This window comes from Miscanthus floridulus, chromosome 11 (assembly GCF_019320115.1).
Source record: "Miscanthus floridulus cultivar M001 chromosome 11, ASM1932011v1, whole genome shotgun sequence".
NCBI lineage: Eukaryota > Viridiplantae > Streptophyta > Magnoliopsida > Poales > Poaceae > Miscanthus > Miscanthus floridulus.
In genome coordinates this window covers 51509002-51520596 of record NC_089590.1, presented here as the reverse complement: position 1 = coordinate 51520596, position 11595 = coordinate 51509002, and the positions used below count along the sequence as shown (strand labels likewise).

At 52.6% G+C, this 11595-nt stretch overlaps 1 pseudogene; it reads left to right on the top strand.

Annotated features, from left to right (window-relative positions):
* The first annotated feature begins 1953 nt into the window (after positions 1-1953).
* LOC136490705 (ABC transporter B family member 19-like) lies at positions 1954-8708 on the top strand (annotated as a pseudogene).
* Positions 8709-11595: the final 2887 nt, after the last annotated feature.

Sequence of the window (11595 nt, the reverse complement as noted above, 5' to 3'; positions counted from 1 at the left end):
TCATAGAAGTGCATTGTTTGGAACAGGGGAAAAAAATCTTGTGTTCCAAACAGGCCCTAATCAGGCCTTGGTCGATAATTGTACCTTGTCGAGGTTAAACTGTATCATCTCGTAAGTCTTGTTAACCAAGTCCATATGCTCTTCACAGTTAGTTAGGTTATAAGCTAATCTGTTGTCTCATCAACTCTGGTTGAACCTGAGCAAGTTTTCTCATGACTACTCAATTAGATGCCGTTTTCTCGAATTGGTCATCGGCATTAGTCCCATTGGGGGAGGACTAATCCTCTCCACGGTTGTTGCACCTCTCCTTAAGCTAGAGCGAAGCTAACAGTTTGAAGCTGATTCTTGGCACTCAGGTCTGTAAAGTTCGAATGGCTCCAAGAGTGGTTTGAATTGGAGCTCTAAAATTTTAACTCACAGTACACCTTAGCCCATGCATATGAAATTTGTCATTTTTATATGAATTTTGCTTGTTTGAGTTTGCATCTCAACTTTTATATGTGAATAAATATATAGACACACTGTAGATGTACTAAATTTTATTTTTTAAATGACTAAAGCATAGTTTTTTATATAGTTTGCATGCTCACCCAACATTGCTACACCAGCGTTCCATCACCTAGGCTTCATCTGCACGTACCTCCGCAACCTCGTTGCTTTGACACCACACACGGCTCCTTGTCTGGCTTAGACTATAGCCTAGTAACATCTTTCTAATATTCATGGGGCACAAAATGCTCATATTCAAAAGCTCAATATGCAACCTCTTTCTTGGTGGTGGATTTGAAGGTTGGTTGAGATTTTCCTTTATTTAAGGTACCACATGTATTATTATTCAGACACCTAAGATTGGCGTCGATTTTAGGGAATGCTCACAATCACAAGATCATCTTCATGGGTGTAAAAGCTGCTCCCTTGCAAAACCTGTACGTACAGTACAAAAATCCTTTGCACCCGCTCTCGAGGCAGATGCCCACGCTTGTGGGACCTGCCTGCTCTGCCTCCCGAGGCGTGGTCCCACGCTCTGCGGGCCGTAACAGAAGTGGGTAACTTTTCGGTGGGTGCGTGGTGCGGTCTCAGAGACGCAGACTGCTGCTGCTGTTTCGGTTTTTGTTTTTTACCGCCTGTAAACAAGAGCCACCACACCACCCGTGCCCTCGTCAAGAGGGGAAAAAGTAAAATCGATTGCATCCGTGTAGCTTTACGCCATACAGTACGTACACTGTCGCGTACGCATACTGCGTGAAAGCACGAGTACGACCAAAGCCCACACCCACTTTTTTTTTTGGTCATCTGTTCATACACACGTACGCTCACTTAACACACGCACGCTACCCACACTATCCGTGTTCAAACAAACCTACAACCACACCCACTTGTTCCGCCGTAAACGCTGCGCTTCACGGCTCCGTATATCCCAACACAATACCGCTGGCATGAGGGCCCGTGGCCCACCGTCCAGACGCTGCGATACCTGACACACTGCAATACCCATCAACGTACGGAGTACACCACGTCGGAGGGGACTGTGAATACCCTAATGGCACTGACATGTGGGGCCCCAAGTTTCAGAGAGCCGCGCCCTCTCGCACCGCACAGTCACAGTCACCACACCAGAACGGGCTCAAGCCGGATGATGCCGAGTGGCGTCGGCAGGCAAGCCTGTGCTCGCGCGCTTGCGTGAGCTGAACGCCTGAACGGCTGAGGCCTCGTTTAGTTCATCCCAACTTACAAAAAGTTGCTACAGTATATGTCACATCGAATGTTTGCGGCTCGTGCATGGAGCATTAAATGTAAACGAAAAGAAAAATTAATTGCACAGTTTGGTGGGAAATTGCAAGACGAACGTTTTAAACCTAATTAGCCCATATTTAAACACTATTTGCTAAATAAAAACGAACGTGCTACAGTAGTCCCAAAATCCAAATTCCCCTGACTAAACAAGGCCTGAACCTGACCCCTCGAGCTCAACCTCAACTCCTATGCTGCCACTCCGACTTCGCTCGCCCCGAAGCTTTTTTTAAGCACGCCCAAGTGCCCGGCCAAAATAATCCGTGCACTGCGGCGACACGGGTGCTCGCCTGCGGTATAAGATCAAAGGCGAACAGCGGGGTGCTGCTCGAGGAGGAAGAAGAGGAGCGGCTTTTGAGCTCGCTCTGTGGTCTCGGTCACACCCCTTCCCCACTGGGTTTTTAGATCCAATGCCAGGGCCGTGAGAGGCCGCTAGCTCTCGTGTCGCGAGGAAGAAGAGCCGACCAGAGAAGCTAGGAAGGAGGCGTGGCAATGGCGGAGGGCGATGAGGGGAAGGCGGAGCCGGGGAGCTGCAGTGGCGCCGGCGCCGGCGGCGGGTGCGACGCGGTCAAGAAGCGGCCGGAGCAGAGCGTGGCGTTCCACGAGCTGTTCGGCTTCGCGGACCCGCTGGACTGGCTGCTCATGGCGGCGGGCAGCGCGGGCGCCGTGGTGCACGGCGCCGCCATGCCGGTCTTCTTCCTCCTCTTCGGCGAGCTCGTCAACGGCTTCGGCAAGAACCAGCACAACCTCCGCCGCATGACGGACGAGGTGTCAAAGGCACGTATTCAGTTCGTTCCTGGCTCTTCTCCGTTCTCGCTTCCCCTCGCTGTTTCTCTTCGCCGCTGCGCTATGGTTATTGACGACTGACGCTCTCAAGCTTCTGCTTCCAGTATTCGCTCTACTTCGTCTACCTCGGCCTCGTCGTCTGCGCCTCGTCGTACCTAGGTGGGTGCCTCGCCCCTGCTCCCTGCTACACACTCCTCCTATCCTAGCCGGCGTCGCGGCGTCTTCATGGTCTTAAGCCTCCGTGTTCCTTCCCTGCTCCGTTTCCGTGCAGAGATCGCGTGCTGGATGTACACGGGCGAGCGCCAGGCGGGAGCTCTGCGGAGGCGGTACCTCGAGGCCGTGCTGCGGCAGGACGTGGGCTTCTTCGACACCGACGCGCGCACCGGCGACGTGGTCTTCAGCGTCTCTACCGACACGCTCCTCGTGCAGGACGCCATTGGCGAGAAGGTGACCAAGCCAATCCCTCTTGTCCTCCTGCCTCGCTCGCCACCTCAGTTGGTTCCATGACTCCGGCGTGCCTAAAGATCTGACGGCTGTGGTGCGGCGGACGGAAATGGAATGATGTTTGCAGGTCGGCAACTTCATCCACTACCTCGCGACGTTCCTGGCCGGGCTGGTCGTCGGGTTCGTCTCGGCGTGGCGGCTCGCGCTGCTCAGCATCGCCGTCATCCCGGGCATCGCCTTCGCCGGCGGGCTGTACGCGTACACGCTCACTGGCCTGACCTCCAAGAGTCGGGACTCGTACGCCAACGCCGGAATCATAGCCGAGCAGGTAGCATCTCTCTTCCCCCCAACCACTGATACGGGCACGTACTATTTCCGGGAACTCCTTTCCATGCCAACAAATCGAGATGGCTGGGTGGGCTACATCACTGTGGAGTGTGGGCTCTAGCTCGTCCCGGTCAAAGAGTCCAATGCAGCAAGGTAGCTGGGCACATGGCATCAATATGATGTCGTTTTGGATCCTTTCGAGCTTTCTTGTTAGATCCAACCAGCCCTTTTCGAGGGATAATCTCTCGTTCCATGTCGTTTTGCACCTTTTCATGAAGTAGCTCTTCTAACCCATGTTGTACTTGGCTACTTGTTCTTTGGGGTGACAAGCTCAAATGCAGGAAATGTTACAGTTTGCTCTTTTTTTATGCAATTTTGTTAGTAATTTTGATGGCAAGGTTTCCACCTTTATGTTGCCTAGGCCATTGCCCAGGTGAGGACTGTCTACTCCTATGTGGGGGAGACCAAGGCCCTGAATTCCTACTCGGAGGCAATTCAGAACACCCTGAAGCTGGGTTACAAGGCCGGGATGGCCAAGGGACTTGGCATTGGCTGCACCTACGGAATTGCTTGTATGTCATGGGCACTGGTGTTCTGGTATGCCGGCGTGTTCATCCGGAATGGCCAGACAGATGGTGGGAAGGCCTTCACTGCAATTTTCTCAGCAATCGTCGGTGGCCTGTCAGTACTAAAAAATGCTCTTATGCTTTCTAGCAGTTTCGCAGATTGAACCAATCTAACAAATGTGTTGATTTGTATATTGCAGGAGCTTGGGGCAGTCATTTTCAAACCTTGGAGCATTCAGCAAAGGGAAGATTGCTGGCTACAAGTTGCTGGAAGTGATAAGGCAGAGGCCAACGATAGTTCAGGACACGGCAGACGGGAGGTGCCTTGATGAAGTACATGGCAACATAGAGTTCAAGGAAGTGGCCTTCAGCTATCCTTCCCGACCGGATGTCATGATTTTCCGTGATTTTTCTCTCTTCTTCCCCGCGGGGAAGACCGCAGCGGTCGTTGGAGGCAGTGGGTCTGGAAAGAGCACGGTTGTTGCTCTCATTGAGCGGTTTTACGATCCTAATCAGGGTGAGCAAATGAACTGTGCACCTTTATGTTGTTGTCACTTGTCAGTCTATTTAATTTTTAGTAAGTGGTCATGATTGTTGCTGCAGGGCAAGTTTTGCTGGATAATGTGGACATCAAGACGCTGCAATTGAAGTGGCTTAGGGATCAGATTGGTTTGGTGAATCAGGAACCTGCACTTTTTGCAACTACAATTCTTGAGAACATTCTTTATGGCAAGCCTGATGCCACAATGGCGGAGGTTGAGGCTGCGGCTACTTCAGCCAATGCCCATAGCTTCATTGCTCTTCTTCCTAATGGCTACAACACTCATGTGGGTTCTACTATTTATATTCTAAATTCTAATGATATTTGCACTTCATTTCTGTTTTGATTTCAAAACACTTCATTTATTGTTTTGCAATTTTCTCTTAAACACATTTGCAATTATTTTTTTCTGTAACAAAATAGTCCTGTTGGTTTTGTCTTCTTTATCGCTATTCTGTTTATGGTAGCTAATACTGACTTCTTGAATGCAAACCCTTTGCTGAAACACAGGTGGGAGAGAGGGGACTTCAGCTCTCTGGTGGTCAGAAGCAACGTATTGCCATTGCCCGTGCGATGCTGAAGAATCCAAAACTCTTGCTGCTAGATGAGGCCACTAGTGCACTTGATGCTGGTTCAGAGAGTATCGTTCAAGAGGCCCTTGATCGATTGATGGTCGGCAGGACGACTGTTGTGGTTGCCCACAGGTTATCAACAATAAGGTGTGTTGACATGATTGCCGTGATTCAGCAAGGCCAGGCTGTTGAGACTGGTACTCACGATGAACTCCTCGCCAAAGGAAGCTCAGGAGCATATGCTGCACTCATCAGATTCCAAGAGACAGCCAGAAACCGTGCATGCCCATCAATCCGCAAGTCCAGGTCATCCCGCTTGAGCAATTCCCTCTCCACTCGGTCACTGAGCCTCAGGTCAGGAAGCTTGAGGAACCTAAGCTACTCATACAGCACTGGTGCTGATGGCCGCATCGAGATGGTTTCCAATGCCGACAATGACCGGAAGTACCCAGCACCAAGGGGTTACTTCTTCAAGCTCCTAAAACTGAATGCACCGGAGTGGCCTTACACCATACTTGGCGCTATTGGGTCCATCCTATCTGGGTTTATCGGCCCGACATTTGCCATTGTCATGAGCAACATGATCGAAGTATTCTATTACCGGAACCCCAACAAAATGGAGAGCAAGACCAGGGAGTATGTGTTCATTTACATCGGTACTGGGCTGTATGCGGTTGTCGCATACCTCGTCCAGCATTATTTCTTCAGCATCATGGGCGAAAACCTGACCACCAGGGTGCGGAGGATGATGCTTGCCGGTATGAATCCACAGGCTGCCCTTAACATGCTTCTTCTTCCCATCCTGGCATCCCCACACAATGTGATAACATGAGCATGCTTTAATTTCTTGAAAAAAAATTCTTTGCAGTGATTTTACGGAACGATGTCGGATGGTTCGATCAGGAGGAGAACAATTCAAACCTTGTTGCTGCTCGCCTCTCCACGGACGCTGCTGATGTGAAGTCTGCCATTGCTGAACGGATATCAGTTATCCTGCAGAACATGACATCCCTCCTTGTGTCCTTCGTGGTCAGCTTTATCATTGAATGGCGGGTCGCCCTCCTCATCCTCATCACCTTCCCTCTCCTCGTCCTCGCCAACTTTGCCCAGGTAAAACGATGGAACAACTGGTTACTCGTGTTTACTTCAATTGCTTATTCAGTCATGGCCGATCTGAGTTTAGAAATGCTGCCGGGGTCGGATTCCGCTCAGTAGTTCAGCTGGATTAGCAGAATTTGACCCATCTATTTTATCCCAAACCAAGTGCTTTGCACGACGCCCTCACCTGCGCGGCTGTCGCCCCGTTTGGGGCTCAGTCAGCCGTTGCAGCTGGGCTTCTGAATCAGCTGGAGACAAGTGGGGACAATTAAATCCATGAGCACGTCATGGTAGGATCCATGGCCCATGGCTGCCTCTGCCGCAACTGGCATGGATTACTGTGCGGGACATGTGCCCCCACTGGCAAGCTTGCTCCTCTCTTTACTCTCACCCCTTCTTTAATCAAATCCCATCCGCTGGTGCACGTTCTTATTCATTGAACTCGGTGTAAATGACTCGCGAAGGACGCTCCCGACGTGAGTTTAGGCACGGCGCCATTAATCGCGGCGGCAGCAGCTTCGATTGCTTGCCCAAATGTGTTTTTCTTTCAGAGCGACGAGGACATGATGCACGGCGCCATGGATAGAGATTTCTGGCTTCAGGTTTCACGCCCGTGGCTGTGGTGGTCCTCCCGTCCTTGGGCCTGCGAGGCTGCGCGGCAGTGCCTGTTTGCACGGCCGCCTCGTGCACGACTCGCAGTCCCGCACATGATGGCCGTCTCGCAGGCTCTGCGGCCGTGTCCTGTTGCCGTGATCGCGTCGTGTCCGCGGGCCTTTACGACTCGCAGTCCCGCACATGATGGCCGTCTCGCAGGCTCTGCGGCCGTGTCCTGTTGCCGTGATCGCGTCGTGTCCGCGGGGACAGTGCTCGCGCAGAGCGCCGCGCCCGCGTCCCTGCCTCTCGTTTTCGCGCCACAGGAGCCATGCCCTTGGCTTCCTTGCTCGCAATAATTTGCTGCGGTGATTCGTAGAGACTGCGTGACGCATGCTTTGTTGCTAGGCGTGCATGGGAGCCAGCCATGGGCCGGCAGCACTTTCAGAGTTTCGGACGAATGCACTGCTGAATCATTGCGTCGCTCGTACACTGCCTTTTCATCAGGCTTGCAATTCTCATGTGTATGCTACTGTTTGCTTTAAGATGATCACGTTGATGACGTTGGGAGCTGCTTTCTGTATGTGGATGACGACGATGACTGACGGTTTCGTCTGGTAATGACAGCAACTGTCGATGAAGGGCTTCGCCGGCGACACAGCCAAGGCCCACGCCAAGACGAGCATGATCGCCGGGGAGGGCGTGAGCAACATCCGCACGGTGGCGGCGTTCAACGCGCAGGACAAGATCCTGTCCCTCTTCTGCAGCGAGCTGCGCGTCCCGCAGATGCACAGCCTGCGGCGCAGCCAGATCTCGGGGGCGCTCTTCGGCCTGTCCCAGCTCTCCCTGTACGCCTCCGAGGCGCTCATCCTATGGTTCGGTGCGCACCTCGTCCGCACCCACGTGTCCACCTTCTCCAAGGTCATCAAGGTGTTCGTGGTCCTGGTGATCACCGCCAACTCCGTCGCCGAGACCGTGAGCCTGGCGCCCGAGATCGTCCGCGGCGGCGAGTCCATCCGCTCCGTGTTCGCCATCCTCAACAGCCGGACCCGCATCGACCCCGACGACCCGGACTCGGAGCAGGTGGAGTCGGTGCGCGGCGAGATCGACTTTCGCCACGTCGACTTCGCGTACCCGACGCGCCCCGACGTGATGGTCTTCAAGGACTTCAGCCTGCGGATCCGGGCCGGGCAGAGCCAGGCGCTGGTCGGGGCGAGCGGGTCCGGGAAGAGCACCGTCATCGCGCTCATCGAGCGCTTCTACGACCCTCTCGCCGGGAAGGTGATGATTCGACGGCAAGGATATCCGGCGGCTGAACCTGAAGTCCCTGCGCCTCAGGATCGGGCTAGTGCAGCAGGAGCCCGTGCTGTTCGCCACCAGCATCCTGGAGAACATTGCCTACGGCCGGGACGGCGTGACGGAGGAGGAGGTCGTGGAGGCGGCCAAGGTGGCCAACGTGCACGGCTTCGTGAGCGCGCTCCCGGACGGGTACCGGACCCCCGTGGGCGAGCGCGGGGTGCAGCTGTCCGGCGGGCAGAAGCAGCGCATCGCCATCGCGCGCGCCGTGCTCAAGGACCCCGCTGTGCTGCTGCTGGACGAGGCGACCAGCGCGCTGGACGCCGAGTCCGAGTGCGTGCTGCAGGAGGCGCTGGAGCGCATCATGAAGGGCCGCACCGCTGTGCTGGTGGCGCACCGGCTGTCCACCATCCGCGGCGTGGACTCCATCGCGGTGGTGCAGGACGGCCGCGTGGTGGAGCAGGGCAGCCACGGGGACCTCGTGTCCCGGCCCGACGGCGCCTACTCGCGGTTGCTGCCGCTGCAGCTACACCACGGCTGATCGTGCGCCTGGAGTACTAGTACTACGTGCAGCTCCCGGCGCGTGCGGTCGGTGTAGATACTGGAGCGCGGTGTAGCGTGGCCCAACCGTGGCCGGAAGACGTGTTTTGATGTAAACCATCAGGATTGTGCCGACGATTGATGCTGTATTCTGCTTGCACTGCTGGCGGCTCTGGCGGATGTTAGATGGATCATCCCCTCCTAGTAATTCTCAGATTCAGATGAAATATTGGACCCAGTTGGATGTGTACGCTTCACAACGATCAGAACCCAAAGATTCGTCTTTGCCACTGCCCACTTGTATCATGTACTACGAGCTGTTGCCTCCGTAATTGCCTTCGGACCTGCGGTTGAGATGAAGGGCGGAGGTACAGGGGGCCACGGAGAGCGTCACTGCCCGGCGTGCCCGCGGCTCCGAGCCAATGTTCCTCCGCCGCCGTTGCCATACTAACGGGCAGAAAGCCTTTGGATCGGGCCCATATTTCTTTCAGGCTGGCCCATCCAGAACAGCAGTCCTTTAGATCTTGAGCCAATGTTTGTGGTCTGGCCCACTTTGTAATCCGAAGATCGCATGTTTCGTCCTCGGCGTTCTTCATAGCCCACTTTCAGATGTTGCATATATCTCCTCGATCTCACCACAAAGAAAGAAAAAAAAGATGTTGCGTAGCTATCACACGGCTCTCCTCTTTGTTTCTTTCTTTCAGCCCACCTGTCTTTTCTCTTAGTTTGTACCTATGCATGCAAGAGTCGATTTTGGATCTAACAACTAGAGTTTGTTTTACTGCTAAAAATGTCTATGGTAAGGTCACAAGCCAGCTACAATATTTAGGCTCTGTTTGGATTGTATTCAAATTATGGGCTTGTGGGGGAAGGCAAAAACGCATGTATTTACATATGCTGTTTGCTTGTAGTTGGTGCCAATTCGCAGGCATGTCTAGACAAAAAAAATGGTAATGTTTGGCCACGGGCATCCGTCTCATCCGGACACCGCGTCTCACTCCGCTTGCTGCCGCGGCCTTCTCCCACCGCGCCCCACCCTGCGCCGCTCGCTCACTTGCTCCTCGCTCCCGCCCGTCGTGCGCCCCACCTACGCCGCTCGCTCCTTGTTCCTCTCTCCTGCCCGTCGTGCGCCCCACTCGCACCTCGCTCCTCGCTTTGGCCGTGCGCCGCGCCGCCCGCTCCCTCCCGTAGCGCGTGCCGCCCGACCGATCGAGCCAATGCCGGTGCTGGTGGTGCTGGCGCACTGCTGGATCCCACCCCCGACGACCGAATTGACCGGCCCCGGCCTTCTTCTCCCCTATGTTGCAAATGCATGTTTCAAGTGTTTCAGATGTTGAGGTATGTTGCAATTGTTACATATGGATGCTGCAAAATAGATCGGGATGTTGCAAATGTTGCATATTTTGCAAGTGTTTTCTGAGATATGTTGCAAGCGTTTGTTCAAAATGTTTCATCTGTTTCAGACGTATGTTGCAGCAAGTGTTTTATCTGGATGTTGCAAATGTGTTCACACACATATTGTAAGTGTTTTATCTGGATGTTGCAAATGTTTCACACATGTTGCAAGTGTTTTATCAGGATGTTGCATATGTTTCACACATATGTTGCAAGTGTTTTATCTCGATGTTGCATATGTTTCACACATATGTTGCAACAAATATGTTTCAAATGTTTCATTTATGCCAGACGCATGTTGCATCCAAGTTTTTCATGTTGCAAGTGTTTTATGGGGGCACGGGAGTGATGGGTGCACGGCCGGGGAGCCTAGGATGGGGTGTGACGAGCTAGGGGCCAGCTCCTGGGTCCTGCCCATGCGGAGAGAGGGGAGTGGGTCAAGGGGAAGGAGCGGGCGTAGCAACGGGGGTAGGTTGCGCATACGAGGAGGAGGTGAGGAGACAGGGGGGCTGTGCAGCTGTTCGGGCACAAGGAGTGGTGGGCGCTGCGTTGAGGATAGGGTACGCATGCAAGTCGGAGTGAGGTGAATGGAGGAGGGCTGCGTGGGTGTTCGGACGTGCGCTCGTCCGAACGCTAGCCATGCCCAAAAATGGTTAGAGGGTATTGTGGAGAAAAGATAGCGTCAATAGCTAAAATCTCAAGGTAGAATACGCGTCCGTCTGGATGTTCGGACACTAGCCACGCAAAAAAAATGGTTAGAGGGTATTGTGGAGAAAAGATAGCGTCAAATAGCTAAAATCTCAAGGTAGAATAGGATCAAACAACTATAGATTTTTTTATCTAGAATTTAGATTCTAGAATCATGATTTTAAGGGATTCAAATAGCACCTTAGTTTGCATCTGTTCGGCGTGTCTCCAAGAGTCGAGTTTGGTTCTAACAACTAGAGTTGGTCTACATTATCTATGGTTTCGATTCTAATTTCCCATAGTACAATTCAAGGATACACCATGTAACACCCTAGGTGTTAGGCTTGCATAATTTAACTTGCATTGCATGAGCATGAGCATCAAGCATTCATATTTAAGCTTTTATATATGAAACATATGATAGAAACATATGAAACATGCCTTGTTATTTTATGTTTCCTTGTATGTATGCTTATGATCATGAGTGTATAAGTGTAAGTGGTTGATGTTAAGTTACTAAAACATCTTAGCTACACTTAGGATGACTAATGGAACATTGTTCATGTAGATCACTTCGTCTAATTAAGCTCCTAAGTGATGATATACATGTTGACCTGGGAAGTGAAATGTGTAATCAATGTATGAAATGTGTCGGTGCAGAAAGTGACCAACAAGTAAATATTTGTAGTTTTGCCATACGTTGTGATCAGAGGTGGCCTAGCACTCAATGACACAGGGTTTATACTGGTTTAGGCAACGTGCCCTACGTCCAGTTTGAGTCGGTCGGTGACTTTATTCCTTAGCCCGGGTGCTCGAAGTTTGCAGTGGGGTTACAAACGAGAAGGAGAAAGATGGGGGTACAAGAGGTCCGGTCGGTCTCTGGTCGGAAGGGCCGAGAGCGACAAGAGCTCCGCTATGAGCTAAGTGTTCAAGTGTGTGCTTGTGGTTCGAACCTAGTGGT